Source organism: Macrotis lagotis, chromosome 8 (genome assembly GCF_037893015.1).
Source record: "Macrotis lagotis isolate mMagLag1 chromosome 8, bilby.v1.9.chrom.fasta, whole genome shotgun sequence".
In the NCBI taxonomy this organism is placed as follows: Eukaryota; Metazoa; Chordata; class Mammalia; order Peramelemorphia; family Peramelidae; genus Macrotis; species Macrotis lagotis.
The window spans coordinates 114,713,769-114,730,789 of record NC_133665.1 but is presented as its reverse complement, the minus strand read 5'-3'; positions in this window follow the sequence as shown (position 1 = coordinate 114,730,789).

The window sequence follows — 17,021 nt, the reverse complement described above, 5'->3', positions numbered from 1 at the left end:
GGAAAATTCAAAGAATATACTTAGGATCCAAAAAGACCTAGGTACAAGTTGCACTGGCTAATTGACCCTAATGAAGAGGAGAAAAGGAGATGTCCATGGAAAATAATCTTTTTTTCCCCCAGTGAAATATATGGCAAGGTTCTCAGTTACTAAGAATGTAAAGCTCTTCACAACTTGACCAGTCTCCTTTTCCATTCTTTTCTACATTCCATCTACCCTAGTCAATTCCCTATCCAGAACAACAAAATTTCCTACTTGGTACTGAATTATGTGTGATTGCATAATAAAAGCTTTTCTTTTCCTATATAGGAACAAGAGAAACAGCAGGAAAAATAATATTTATAGTGGGGTCCTTTAGGGACCACCTCTGACTTTCCTCAAAAGGTTAAGTCTTAGTCAAGTGTATTGCTTTATTTTTCAGAATTTCCAGAGCTGAAAGTGTTGTGAAAAATATAAAGAAATTACATATTGTGAGCAGTAATATATTTTATTGATAGATTATGTGTAATGGAAAAATCGTTAGAGTACTTGTTCCATGTCATCTGGACTGAAATGAGACAAAGAAATACAGTAATTACAAGTATGTTAAAGACATAGTTTCTATCTTTACAGAGATTACAGCCTTGTAAAGAAGGTAAGACATTAATTTCAGTCATTACTTCAAGCAGCTATCTTTTATGTTCAATGAGAAAGGTAAAAAGCAAAGTGTTCTAGGAGAGGAAAAAAATGATGAGGAAGGAAAGCTTCTTTGTAATGGTCAGAATAACAAAGACAGTATGATAAAGTACATTAAATTAAGCATTCATAAAGGAGCTGTCTCCTAAAAGAGACACATTTTAAATGAATTGAGGGACTATGTGTCAAGGTGTATAAAAATTGATTATACTAAAGACATGTCAAAAATCTTACTGTTACAAAAAGTATATAATAAAATGCTAAAGATTACTGTACAGAGTGATTTTTTAAACCACATCTACAAACATTTTAGAAGAATAATATATAAATTTCTGTAGAACATCATTAATGAAGCAATTAGAGGTGAAGAGACAAATTTTTACAAAAAGTATTTTTCAATAGCTTATATATTTCAAGGGAAATAATTCATTGAAATATGAATTCATTCCTTTCTTCCCTCCTTCATTCCTTACTTTTTTTCTCTCCATCCTTCTTTCCTTCTTTGCTTGCTTTCAATTCTCCCTCAATTGATAAGTGCCTTCTTAATTTCTAGTGTTGTTACTTTTAAAAGGATAGTTTCTGTGACTATTATTTTCTTCATGGACATTTTCTTTATTTGATCTCTCTTCAATGACTTGTATCCCTTTTTACTGCTATATTCATACAGGGATGATTGTAAATCTCAGAATACAACAATCTCTAAAGAACCAAGCTGAAGATAACTTGAATGAATTTAGTGGTTATGGATATACTTCAGACTATTTCCAACAAACAATTTTGCACCAGAGGGGAGCTAAAATTATCAACAAAGAAATATACAGCTGCTAGAGGAGATGGGCTGGTTACATAGCAAGAGCATGGGTTGACAGATTAAATAGACTGCACTCATTGAGACTCAGCTTATATGGAGAGATCTAAAGGAGTAGTATATTGGATTGATTCCTGTTTCAGAATTTATGCTAAGATACAGACAAGATCCATATGTGACAGCTAGGTTGATAGAGAACCAGGATTGGAGTCAAGAAGGCTCATTTTTCTTAGTTCAAATATGACTTTAAACATTTAGTAGCTATGTGACCCTGGATGTGTCACAAGACATGATGAAAAAATTACAGAACAACATCAGTGAACAAGTTAGTGGCAGTCAGAAGGACCAAACATGTGACCCTCTAGACACATAAACCACAGAAGTCCTATGTACAACCAGAACAAAATGAAAATGAAATTGTAAAATATTTGCAAAATCAATAAAAGGATAGTATTAATGCTATTCAGATATCAATACCGAAGTATGATTACGAAGATGTTTAAGTTAAGATAATGTAACATGCAAGATTACTCAAGATACTAAAGCAAAGAGAACAATTTGACCACTTCATTGTCATTAAGACAATGAAATGAGACCCACGAATGACCATACTTCATCTAAGTTTAAAGTAGGCAAAAAGGATAAATGAGCAGCTTTGTTCATTTATAAGATATACTTATAATAGGGGGAAGTTCAAAAGGAATTCATGTTGGAAAACATTTGAGTGAAGATTAATACAGAGAGAATCAGATGTGATATTCTCATTGAAATATAGTACAAATGATCTAGAGAAGAGAGAGACAAATAAGTGAGGAATTTTGAAAACAAACTACAAGTCTGCCATAAAAGTGTGAAATAGTAGTATTGAGAAATTTCAATCATCTGAAAATCTGTTAGTAATTCTGTTGCCATAAGAAGAACAGCTAAAAAGTTTCTTGAGTTGCCTTAATGACAACTTTTATCCTTTAAGAAGGGAGAATAATTATAATGCTAATTGTTTCTTAGCAATTTTGCAATGGCAATCTCTTCTCTATTCCTTCTGATAGAAGTGAAACCAAAAGAGTGAAGGGTAAGGTATCAAACTGCTTTCTAGATTTGGAGCAGAAACAATATCTGCAACAACGGTTTTTATTATTATTATTTTAATTGATGTTTTACTTTTCCAAAGTCCATTATGAAAATTTTTTTAACATTCATCCATATACCTATGTATATTTCTAAGTTATAAAGTCTCCTTCCACCCTCCTTTTACACCTTCCAACCAGATTATATTGTATTTACACATTTATGTTAAGCATGTTTACATGTTAGACATTTTTATTATGAGTAATTAGGATTAAAGGAAAGAAATACATGAGAGATATTTTTTAAAAAGTGAATGTAGTGTTTCTCATATTCTGAAGGATTTTTGTTTTGTTTTTCTTCCTCTGGATGGAGATAGCATTATCCATAGCTGGTCTTATTGTGATGTCCTAACCCTCTAAACTGCTGAGAGGAGTTATTTCCATTAGGTTTCATCATCTTGCAATGCTGTTGTTAATGTATACATTGCTCTCTTGGTTTCACTCCCTTCACTCAGCATCAGCTCCTATAATTCCTTTCATGCTTCTCTAGAATCTGATCATTTATGGTTTCTTACAAAACAATAGTATTCATTAATATTGATGTAACATAACTTGTGTAACCATGCCCCCATCGATGGGCATCCACAAAATTTCCAATTCTTTGCCACTACAAAAAGAGTTACTTATGAATATTTTGGAACATATGAAAATTTTCCCATTTTATATGATTTATTTTGGTTATATGTCTAGAATTGGAATTACTGGATCAAAGGGTATGACCAGTTTTTTTTGCATTTTAATCATATTTTCCTATTGTTCTCCAGAATGATTGAATTAGTTCACAACTCCACCAGGCCCAAACCACCCACAATCTCTTCACTCTTCAACATCGAACATTTTCCATTTTCGTCATCTTAGTCAATCTGATAAGTGTGAGGTTATACCTCAGAGTTGTTTTAATTTTCATTTACCTAATCAATATTGATTTGGAGCATTTTTTTTGATATGATTATATGTAGCTTTAGTTTCTTCACTTGAAGACTGTCTATTCATATAATTTGGTCAGTTATCAATTGGGGAATGATTTTAAACCTTACAAATTTGATGCTGTTCTCTCTCTCTCTCTCTCTCTCTCTCTCTCTCTCCATATATATATATATATATATATATATATATATATATATATATATATATATTTACATATATATGTAAATTAGACCTTTATCAGAACTCTAGTTGCGAAGATTGTTTTCCAACTTTCTGTTTTCCTTCTAATTTTGGCAACATAGATTTTATTTGTGTAAAACCTTTTTTAATTTAATATAGTCAAAATCATTCATTTTGCAGTTTATAATGTATTCTATTTCTTGTTTGATCATAAATTTGTCCCCTTTCCATAGATCAGATAGATATTTCTTGGTCCATTAAGTTATCTATGGTGTTGCTCTTTTTGTCTAAATCCTGTTCCCATTTTGACCTTATTTTGGTATAGGCCTTGTGATGTGAGTCTGTGCCTAGTTTTTGGCATACAAATTTTCCAATTTTCTCAACAATTTTCATCAAATAGTGAATTCTTATCCCAGAAGCTAATGTTTCTATGTGTGTCAAACAATAGATTACTGTAGATTTATCAAACAGTAGATTACTACTGTTTCTTTTGAACCTATCCTAATTCACTGATCCATTAATCTATTTCTTAATCAGTACTGGTGGTTTTGATGACTGCTTCTTTATAATATATTTTTAGATCTAATAGAGCTAGGCCACCTTCCTTTACATTTTTTTTCCATCAGCTCCCTGATTATTCATGACCTTTTGTTACTCCACATGAATTTTATTACTGTTTTTTTTCTAGCTCATTAAAATAATTATCTGGTAGTTCTATTGGCGTGGCACTGAATAAGGAATTTAATTTGGGTAGATTTGTCATTTTTACTATAAAACCTCAACCTAAGCAATTGACATTGTCCCAATTATTTAGATCTGACGTTTTGACATGCAAAGTGCTCTATAATTACATTCATATAGTTTCTGGGTATGTCTTAGGAGGTAGATTGCCAAATATTTAATATCTACAGTTACTTTATTTTTTTTTAGATTTTGCAAGGCAAATGGGGTTAAGTGGCTTGCCCAAGGCCACACAGCTAGGTAATTATTAATTGTCTGAGGCTGGATTTGAACTCAGGTACACCTGACTCCAGGGCTGGTGCTCCATCCACTATGCCACCTAGCTGCCCCATACAGTTACTTTAAATGGAATTTCTTTTCTATCTCTTGCTCTTGGACTTTGTTGTTTATATATAAAAATGTTGATGATTTATGTGGGTTTATTTTATATCCTGATACTTTGCTGAATTTGTTAATTATTTCAAGGAGTTTTTTTCAATAATTTACCTGGGTTCTCTAAGTATACCATGTCACCTGCAAAGAGTGAAAGCCTTGCTTCCTTCATTGTCAGTTCTGATTCCTTTAATTTCTTTTTCTTCTCTTATTGTTAGAGCTAGCATTTCTAAAAGCATATTGAATAGTAATGGTGATATTAACAATATTTTAAACACTATTAAACCTTGTGCTTTGTCCCTTGCCCCTTTAGCTTTTGTTTTTCTCAGTGGGCTTAGAGAGGGGATAATTGCTGTCACAATCCTAAACTGCTTTCATTAGCCCCAATCCATTGGATATCACCACTACTACCATGTCTCTTTGGAAAGCCCTCTTCTCTGCCCTCCTCAGATATTTTTTTATCCCTTTTCCAAGGATTCTACCAAGTTTAGAACTGATCCTAAAAACCATATGATATTTCATTGTCTCCAAAGAAAAATGAAAATTCAAAAATCCCGGTAGTCTATGAGTGTTAAGACAACTGTTTCCTCTTGCAGAGGTATCTTAAAAATGAGGATGAATTTGTCCTTCTGAGATGAATTCTGATTAGTAAGGAGAATCTAGTTACTGAAATAAAATAATGGAAATTTTAAAAAGAGGAAAATATTTTGTATAATAAATTGTGACAGAACAGAAGAGAAAAGTGGTCATATTTGAACATGATCTAGAATTTTGGAAATTGCCACCCAAATATTTCAGAGCTAGGACAGTTAGAAAACCATAGACTAAATGGTACTGAGGAAAGCCTAGAAAAACTTTGAAATGATCAATAATGAAGATATTCAGAAGCAAAATTTTCAACAAAGAAATAAATAAGGGCAGTCTAAAATATGCAGTTCACCAATTTTTTAAAAATGTTATACAAGAATGAAAACGAGGATAGCTGAATATAAATGGAAAAATATCTCTGAACTCTGTTAGTGTCAGGTACAAGAGAGCTCAAAATGAGCTAAAATGTGGTTGAGAATGCTAACAACAGTGATGTTTTTCTTGATTTTTAAGGCTATAATTGAGAAATGAGGTTAAAAGAATGGGTTTGGAAAGATGAAATAGATGATCAAATGAAGACAGAAGTAGTCATTTCTTATTTTGCTTCCACTTCTTTTGCTAGAGAATGATTGTGGAACCAGGAAGAAACAAACCAAAATGACTATTAAGATTATAAGATCTGGATACACCATGCCCACAATGAGTTCAAGTCAATAGGCTGAAACTACCTTCTTCCACTGTACTTAATGAACTGGTAAATGAGACATTCTGAGGAAAAAAATTTGGAATGTATTATTAAAGAGTTTTTTAAAAATGTATTTAAGCAGTAATAGATTTACAAAGAAGCAATATGATATCATTGAGAGTAGAGGATCATATAAGACTAACTTTAAAATTAAAAATCACTATACTGGAAAAGTACCAAGTAATGCTACAATTATAGTTAGTCTAGATAATCAAGAAAATGATTTGACAGAATTTTTCTTAATATCTCAGTTGAAAAGATAGAACAAATGAAAGAGAATAGTGATACATGGTTCAATATCAATTCGTAAAGAAATCTTACCCTATGGATCTCTGGATGAAGCAATACCATTTAACATTTGTAATACTGTCTTGGATGAAGGGACATATGGGATGCTTCTCACATCCTCATCTAACACAGAGTAAGTCTTGAATCATTTCCATTTCTGGTGACAGAAGCAGGATTCAAAAAGACCTAGAATGATGAAATCATTAGACTAAAACAAATCTGAAATTTAAAAATAAATTAAATAAAAATAAAAACAAAACACATGAGTGCAGTGGGGAAATGTGACTAAATATATTTTGCCTGTGTGATATGTTGGATCTTTAGTGGATTACAAGAATGATATAATTCTGCTGAGATGAATTGCATGCAGAAAAATTAATGTAACTTTAGGCTGAACTTAGAGAAACACTGTTCAAAATGAGGGAAGTGAGAGCCCCACTGAACACTGACCTGGTCAAACTTCATCTGTAGTTTTGGATTCAGTTCTGGATGCCCCATATCAGGAAGGGCAGCTTATTGATAAGCTGGAGATTGTCCAGTGGTGGGTGACCAGGATAGTAATGAGTCTCAATATCCTGACACATGAATATGAGGGATGAATGAATTGGGGATGTTGAGTCTGGAGAAAAAAAATTCTGGAAAGAGATATGATAGCTATTTCCAAGGAACTGAAGGTTTACAACATGGGAAAGGAATTTGAATTTTTATGCTTGTTCCCAAGAAGGAACTCATAGCAAAGAATGGATGTTTTCAGAGGCAGGTTTTAATTCTAATAACAATGCATATTTTAAGGAGAGTCATCTTAAAAGATAATGAGCTGATTTTGGAAGCTGTTAGTTCCCTTTCATTCTGATCTTCAAGCCAAAACTGAATAGCCACTTCCCTAGAATCTGGTAGGGGGAAAGTGATGATTGTATTAGATGGCTTCTGATGATCATTCCAGTTCTGTGATATTCTGCTGAAGCATCAAATTCCAATTTTGCAAAGTTCTCACTATTAAGATATTTTCCCTTGTATGAATTCTCAATTAAATTCTCTGAAATATTGAACTATTACTCCTGTCCCTGGAGTCATCCCTTTGGTCATCCATGCATATTCTGTTCATGTATGTTTCCAGATAAACACGTTGTGACACCAGACTGCTAGCAAGGAATGTTTACATATCTGTAGATTGCACCTAAAATAAGAAAGCAAATCTTAGTCCTGATCTTAGGAGCTTAGAGAAGGAAGAAAAGCTGGGCTGGGAGAATTTGCAGGGAGAATCAGTAGAGTATTAAAAATAGAGTAGTTGAAGGAAGGAAAGATCTTTTTAGCAGTAACTTCAATAACCAGATCTATTTCACTCTTTTAATAGAATATATATTTAGAAGAAATAAATATTCAGATATAATTATACAGAGAAACCATAATAAAATAATCTATCCAAAGTTGATGAAGAAGTTGGGTCATTACAACTTTATATTCTTGTGTCTGTAGATTTTCAAAGGGATTTTTCACCCTTTACTTAGACATTATTCTGTCAAACAATCCCTGGGCAATAAAGGACTGAAAAGAACATGAAATTTGTACCAAAAAGTATGGAAGTCATAATTTCTGGGAATTTTCCTTGGGCCATCTAGCTTCTTACTAACCAAAAATAACAGGATTCCAATTCCTATATCAAATGGACATAAATATACAATTTTGAGACACATTTCAGCCAAGGACTAAATTGTTGTCTCGTTCAATTCACAACTTCATTCATTAATTTATTTGTTCATTTTTTAGCTATTGTATTTATTACATACACCATTGCATACAAAATATTATCAATAATGTCATTAGTCATTAATTGATCAACCTTTGTTGAGTAATAGAAACTTCCTTACTCACTATAACCTGTTACCATTAATTCAATATAATTTATTTCAATATATGTTTAAAATTATATGCTATGTGTGAACCATCGTTAACATGGGGATGCCACCATTTATGATTACACATACCCTATTTTCAAACTTACATTTATTGGAATCATCTGACACAATCAAATGAATATAATCTGAGGTAGAGTATAATGAAGAAAATGGAGAGATCTTATGTGCACAATGGTATTCAGGTGGGAAAGATCGCTTTTGAAGAGAATTAATGGAGCTTTCAGGAAGGAAATGGGATCTAAATTTAACCTTGAAGGAAAACAATAATGTGAACAGACAATGAAGCACAGAGTGACTTTGCCTTTTTTTCCCTTTCTCGTTTCATCCCTTTCTTTTAGGCCAGGAACATAATGAGAACTTTATTAATGATTTTTGACTGATTAATTCTTCTTTAGGTCTGGCAGATGCCCACATGAATAGACAGAGGAAGAGAGCATTAGAGAATAACTGGTAGTTAAAATTTCTGGAACATAAAATTCATGAAGAAGATGCATAATAAATGAGGCTATAATAGTTGTAGCTTTATTCTCTTATGTATTTCACCAACACATTTTTAAGTATCTTCTGTGCTCTGAAGACAATACTAGGCAATATATGAGATAAATAGTTATGATTTTCACATTCTGCATCAAAGGGAAGAGTTTGTTACATTAGATTTCATCAGCCACTCAGTGATATAGATTTGTTCCTTGGGGATTGGTTCTGTTATCTTTGCCCATTTGCAGGACTAGACATAGGTAAAAATATTCCATGAGTTTCTGACTACATGGAATTTCTTTTCTTGATGCAGATTTTTGGTCAACTGGAGAATTGCTTGTAGTCTGTACTTCAAAATAGTTTGATTAAATGATCATAAGGATTCCTCCTAGATCCAGATCCTATGATTCTAAAATATGTGTAACCATTTTAAAGCTAAAGCAACTGAGGTCATGATTATAAAGCAGAACTAAGATGAGAATAGCACTTAGAGGTCCAAGAATATTTATGTTTTATCTTTTTTGCTTAGGGCTTGCCACATGGTAAATAGATAATAAATCTTTAATGAATTATATTGGATAGAATTGGGGTGGATAGATACACATCTGCTATAAGAAATTTTTATAGAGACACAAGTACAAAACTATTATAAGATACTTTTATTGGGAATTTACTGCCATAAATAATATTTAAAGGCATCATTGCAGTTCAGAAAAGCTAGAGAATACAACCAAGCTGTTAAATTAGGGAAAACTTCCTGGATAAAGTATGATTGAAGATGGAACTTGAAAGAATTGTTAATATTCAGAATTGTATTTGGAAAATATATAAAGATAGACATGGACTCAGAAGTCAAGGTTTCAAATTTTGACCCTTTCACTTACTACTAGTCTGACCATTGAAAAGAAGCAAACTCTCTGGACCCAAGTTTCCTCTGTGAGATGTTGGGTTTAGACTTGTTGACCTCTAAGATCCCTTTCAACTCAAAAATCTATGATCTTATCATTTCAATAAATGGAGATGAGTGATATACCAAGATACTAGTAATGTTTGCTAGCAGTGCTATAGAGTTTTTATGAATAGAAATGAAGTCACAACTCTAGAATAACTTGCCCGATAAAATGTAGTAAGATCTAACTTGGAAAAGCTGAAAGAACAGAGGCAACTGTACTTTTTTCAAAAAAATATCATTATGTTCTTTTGACTTCCTCTATACTTTTTAGAACTTTGGTTCAAAAGAACAAAATGAATCTAAGTCATCATTTCAAGTAATTTATGTGGAACACACTGTACTTTTCCACAGAAACTTGAATCAAATGCAAGTATGCCAATATATATATATACACATATATATATATATATATATATACATCTATCTATCTATCCATCTATCCATGTTTTGGATATCTCTAATTGATATTGATATATACATCTCAATTGGAAATACCTGAAAAGATCTTGGTGAGAAACAGGATCAGAAGTAGAAGGAAGTATTGCATGGGAACATCTCACTGTTTGTAAAAATGGTATAACTTTAGAGTATTCCAAGTATTACAAAGGCTTTGTTGATTTTCATCCACTTTACAAGTTTTACCCTTGCCTTGGATTTGCCTTTTTAATGGAAATTAGAGTCTTTTAAGACTGGAAGCCACATCTGTAGGCAGAACAACTGTTGTTTCTAATTTTCTTAAAAATGCCCATAGAAATAATCTTTAGACTTAAATCAGATGTCATCTAGGGTAAACTAAATTGGGTTTCAGACCAGTGGATGAATGGACACTTATTTATAGCTATGATTGCCCTTTATAATTATTTTTGCTAATGAATTAGCAGGGAATTTAGCCATAAAAATGTTTTCTCTTGATATTGCACTTCTCATATCAAACTCCCTCAAAGATTATTGTCAGTGTTACTCCTCAGAACTCAGTTACAAGATGTGTCTTTGTGTATCTCTGTGGAAAGAACCTGAATGTATGAGAATCCAGAAATAATATATTTCTCTCAAGCAAGATAAAAGTAAAGTTTAACTTGAATCTTTTCAGTTTCTGTCCATATGCTACCAATATTTCCAGTCCAAAGTCCTATTTTTTTTGGCCCAACTCATTCCTAGCTCCTCCTAGAAAGCAGAAGTTTTCAATCTTAGAACTGTGCTTATAAGACTTATTTCTTATTTCTGGGCATATTAAGAGACTTATCTTGTTAACTGGATTAAGACCATGAGTTCATCAGAAATTGTGTATGAAGTGAATCATTCAATCAACAGGCCTTTATTAAGTACTTCTTTTATGTAAGTATTCTGCAAGACTCTGATGATTCAGGGGCAAAATTCAACAGAAAATTTGTAAAAATTCAAATAGATTGCATTGTGAATGTTACCAGGGAAAGAAAATGTAACTATATAGTCACCAAAGAAATACAAATTTAGGATAGCAAGAAGAACTTATAAAATAGACTTTAATAATCTTATTTATCTGACCTTTTGTAAACTCCTATAATAAAAAAAATAAATTAATATAAAACTTCCCACCAAAAAGAAATAAAAATAAATATAATTGGGAAAACTAGATGGTGCAGTAGATAGAGCACTGACCCTGCAGTCAGGAGGACCTGAGTTCAATTTTGGTCCCAGACACATAATACTTACTTAGCTGTGTGACCTTGGGCAAGCCACTTAACCCTATTGCCTTTCAAAAATGAAAAAATAAAAATAATTTAGCACAAATGATAACCAAATAAACTTTTATTCAGTTTTTGAAGACAAGGTCTTATACATTAGGGAGATGAGCAAATACGTCACAAAAAGAAGAGACATTCGATTAGAGTTACATAGGGAATCAGAGATTTCAAGAAATGGAGGTAAGGAGGTGAGATTGAAGTCTAGGTTGTGAACTAGAACTAAGAATAATTTGCCTAGAGATAATGGAATTCAGGAGATGTAACTAAGTCACCAAGAGAAATAGTGTATAGGGAGAAGAGGGGAGGGCAAAGGGCAGACTTGTTGGGTCAGTGTAACATCACAGAAAATATATCAAAGAAGATCATGAAGTGACCAGATAAGGTGGTTGGAGAACAAAGAGAAAGTCATCATGAAAAACTATAGGGAAAATAGTACTGAAAAGATGAGGTGAATGGACATGGAAGAGGTTACAAAGAGACAAGCAATGAGAAAAGACCATTAGTTTTTTTTTTGTTTCTTTGTTTGTTTTTAGATTTTTTTCAAGGCAATGAGGTTAAGTGGCTTGCCCAAGGCCACAGGGCTAGTTAATTAAGTGTCTGGGGTCGGATTTGAACCCAGGTACTCCTGCCTCCAAGGCCGGTTCTCTAACCACTGCACCACCTAGCTGCCCCAGACCATTAGTTTTTACCAATTAAGGGCTCACCCATAATTTTGGAGTGGAACGATGAGGTCAGAAGTCAGACTGAAGGTTTAGTTTTTGAGTAGAGAGTAAATCAAGATAGCAACTGCAGATGGCTTTCTAAAGAAATTTTGCAAAGAAAGGGAAAATATAATAATACATACTTATGTAATAGCTAGTGAAATGATTGCATTAAATGACTTTTTTAATTAAATGATAAGGGAACCATGGGGTTTTTTGAGGTCAGCAAGGAAATGATTAGTATATAGGGAATATATATGTGATCTGAGAATGATTAGATGACTTGAGATAAAAAAGGAGGAAGAATTATTTAAAAAGTGAGCATTTGGGGGGGTTATGAAGGAAATGTATTGATTAGAGAAGGGAAATTTGGGAGGGGTGGAGAAGAAATTGGAGGAAGAGAAGGAAAAGTAGGAAGATTTGAGCTGAGGGAGTCCAAGAGGAAACTAGGGGAAAGGAGAAGAAAAAACACAAACATGAGAATATGAGGAGAGAAGCAGACTTGAGAAATCAGAGGAAGAATAGGGGTCTTGGAGAAGGAGAAGGAAGACTAAAAGCCAAGATTAATTATAATGAAATGATAAAACAAGGTAAGACAAACTGATGAGAGGAAAGGAAAGAGGCCAGTAAGAAAGGTTTGTTAGAAAAGTTAATGTGACTATCAAGGTCTCAAGAATTAATGAAGAAGGGGCAACTAGGTGGTACAGTGGATAGAGCACCAACCCTGAATTCAGGAGTACCTGAGTTCAAATGTGACCTCAGACACCTAATAATTGCCTAGCCATGTGACACTGGGCAAATCACTTAACCCAACTTCCTTAAATTAATAAAAAAAATCAATGAAGAAAAAAGGTATTTAAAAAGTGCAAAAAATGGGGAGCTACTGGCAAGGATGAAAGAAGGCTGCATATTTTAATTCCAGCAATTTCTATGTAATTTTTGTGAGCTGTATAATTCATTGTGTCTTGCACCATTTTTATTTTGCTCATAGACAAATAAATGACTATAATATAGTCTCAAAGTGCAAGTTGATCTCCTCATGAAAAGAGAAGATAAAACAGCTTAAGGAACATTGACCTTTTCCAATTTATGATGAAAAGGTAGGCATCACTTTAAAAGAGTGGGGAAGAAGGAAGAAAAGAAAGGTTTACACATGAATAATAAGGAAAGGATTTGAAAAGGCATGGGGAATGTCCATCTAACTCACAAATTTGAAGAATGATGTGACCGAGAGGAACATGGAAAGATGACCACTTAACCTTTACAGCTAAGTAACAAAAAGGAAGTTCCTCTTATTAAGAATGTCAGAACCTTTGATAAGTAAGCCATTGTTCATCCTCAAAGTAATCAATTAGTTATGACCTTTGAAATTGTTTTCCTCCAACATAACTTTTGCTACATATATGATTCTGTACAAGTACACTTCCCTTATCTTCTTAAGTGTCCTTGACATTTAAACCAAAATGTGACAATTTTATTATCATCAAAAAATGGATAATTATACCAGCAAATCTGTTCTATTTCACATCTGACTGTTGTCCTTCCTGTTTCATGAACAACAAAGTATTTGAATGACCTGATGTAATTGAATCTTTCAATAAACTACCTGCATTTTTTTTTCCTTCAGCACTTCTTTTAAATTTTTAAAGCTACATCATTTTTCTTCTTCCTTCAATCTTCTCTGTGTTGCACTTTAAACTGGTATTGTACAACTGACTTGTCTTTCCTGTAGAGAAGGTTTATTACTTGATGCTTTCTTCTGATGCGTGGTTGATTCTGTCTCCTCATTGTGCCAACTCTTGCATTAGTTAAATTTCTGTAAGAAATGGTGATAGAGACAATGCATTTATTTTTCTTAGATCTAGAATATAATTTCAATCTTTAAAAGAAGGAAATTGTCATTAAGAAATATCAAAATATAGGTTGCTACTTTGTTTTATTATATTATATACATATATGTATGTACATGGCTTTATCTTAATGATGTTTTGAGACACTTCATTCATTTGTTCAGTGTTCAAATTGTACTAAATTCTGATGACAATATCACTACTAATTCTTCCTCCTTCATTCTTTACTCAATGTTCACCATCCTGTTTCTTATTTTCCTTTCTCTTGCTTCTTAAACTTCTCTGCATTAGTACAATCTTAATGTGAAGCATAATTCTGTTCCTTACATTCCTCCAACAAGCACATCTATTCACACAGTCACAAATACACACACACATACACTCACACACATTTTTTCCCATAAGTTACAACCTTGTAGAGACTCATTCTAGTATTTTCTACTAACTTTCATGAATTGGTTAACGATTGGCACAATGGAGAGACAGAATGAACCAAGATAGCATCACATAAAACTTTCTGAACTAGAAAGACATGACCATTGTGTAGTACCACTGTAGAGTAAAAATTGATATGTAAAACATTAGAGAGAATAGAAAGAAGATGACAGCTAAGTGATCTTGGGCAAGTCACATAACCCCTGATTGCCTCGCATCCAAGGCCATCTCCAGACATTCTGATTCATATCTAGTTACAGCTCCCAGATGGCTCTAGAGGAGAAAGCAAGGAGGTGACTTAGAACCACCCTCCCCCCACACAAATATAATTCATTTGCCATGGCATCTCCTCCCTGATGTCATGGTCTTCTTCAAAAACAGAGGACAAACATCATCATCATCATCATCATCATCATATATTCTTGGGTTTATCTAATACTATGCTACTGTATTTGTTTCCTTTCTTTTCTTGCTTATCTAGTCTGTTCCATACCGCCCCCCTCAGAATACTGTACATAATTTCAGGTCTGGCAACACTATGCTCCATTCATTCCTTTTATTCATTGTTTCCCTTGGAATTTTAAACCGTTTGCTATTACAAATAAGTTGTATTATTTTTTTCAACTTTTAAAAAGTATTCCTTCAGTAGTTTTATCTATAGGGCAGCTTTTTGATGCAATGAATAGGGTTCCAGGCCTGGAACACAGAAGATTCATTTTCTCTAGTTCAAATCTGATCTCAGACATTTATGATCTCAGCTTTGTGACCCTGGGCAAGTTAATTAACCCTGTTTGCCTCAGTTATCCAGTTGTAACTAAAACAAATTAAAATGAGCTAGAGGAGGAAATGGCACTTTTATATTTCTCAAGAAAACAACAAATGGGATCATGAAGAGTCAGACAAAACTTTAATGATAGAACAATTTTACCTATATATTAGCAGAATAATTTTATCAATATAGCATCAAATCTATAGCAAACAGATTTTTTTTCATTATACTGGCACCATCCTACCTTGATCAATGGAAATTTCTCCAATTATTTATCTCCTTTTCATTTTTTAATAGAGTGTTTTGTAGTTGGCTATATGTATTTATATATGTGGCTGTGTATGTAATATGGATGTAGATTTCTATAGTTACATATGTCTCTCTACTTGTATCACTATTTACATCTGTATGTATATGGAATTCTATATCTGCTTATGTTCATTTATCATTAGTATCATATCAGCATTTGAAGAGTATATTTGGCAGGTAAAATTTTTGTATATTTTATTGTTATTATTGTGTGTGTGATCTTACTATTTCTTCCTTTTTTTGTTAACAAATGCTTATTCTGGTTTTAAAAGTATTTTATCACAATAAAAAGGCACTTATGTGCATAGGCTTTTTCTATTTTTAACATAAATAATTGTACCATATTCTGAAATAATTTATGCTATTTGTTATCCTTGTTCTTTAGATGATTAATCATGCTTGTCATTTTGCTAATGTTGAGCTATTTATGCATTGCCAATATGAATCTTATTATTAATCATTTTTCTAGCTATGTCTGTAGACTGCTTGCAGAGATTTTCTTTTCTAAATTTTTCATCAATATTCTTTAATGATATTGCTTTATAGCTCTCTTTTTCAGGATTACTTCATATTTTAGATATCAGAACCTTATTTTTACCACAGAGAAAAAGTTTGGTTAATTCTTTTTTTTGCTTCTATTAAAATGAAATTGTAGCATAAATTTTATGTATTTTTAAATAGTTGATAAAATGTATTTTAAATCATTCTTTTCTTGATTCCCTCTCCTTCCCATACTTTTTCAATTTGGACTATCATTTCTTTGTAGTATGTTCAATTTCTTTCTTCCTCTTTTTTCCCTTTGTAATTGGATTTTGTATATCTTTCAATTTTTTAAATATCTTGATAGTATTTTATCTTTCTACTTACATTTAAAGATAGTTTTCAATATAAATTTTCACAAATTTTCTAGTCCCAAATTTTTCTCCCTCTCCTTCCCTTTCTTCTCCCCCCTCCTCAAGAGATCAAACATATAGACTATCCATGCACAATCAAGTTACATGGTCATATTATGAAAGAATTAGAAAAGGGAAAAAAAACATAAAAAGAAGAAAGTAAAAAACAAATTTAAAAAGTAAAACGGTATGCTTTGATTTGCATTCAGGTTCCATAGTTCTGTCTGTATGTACAGGACATTTTCCAGCACAAGAGATACTTTTAAAAATCTCTACTGTTTATGTTGTTAGTTTGTATGTTTTCATGAGTGCTCATCAATTTCCTTTTAACAATTAAAAGGAAATTCTTAGTTCTTGCTTTTATATTAATGCTTACTAGAATTCCTGCAGATTATGTTGTCTTTATTTTGTTTGGGTAATTTGATTTTGTCTCTTAGATTACTTACTTGTTTATGATTTTTAGTTTATTTTAATAACTTGATATTTATCAATGCTATAGTTTTATTTTAGGTTTCGCTATTATTACTCTAATTTTAAAGATTTTATC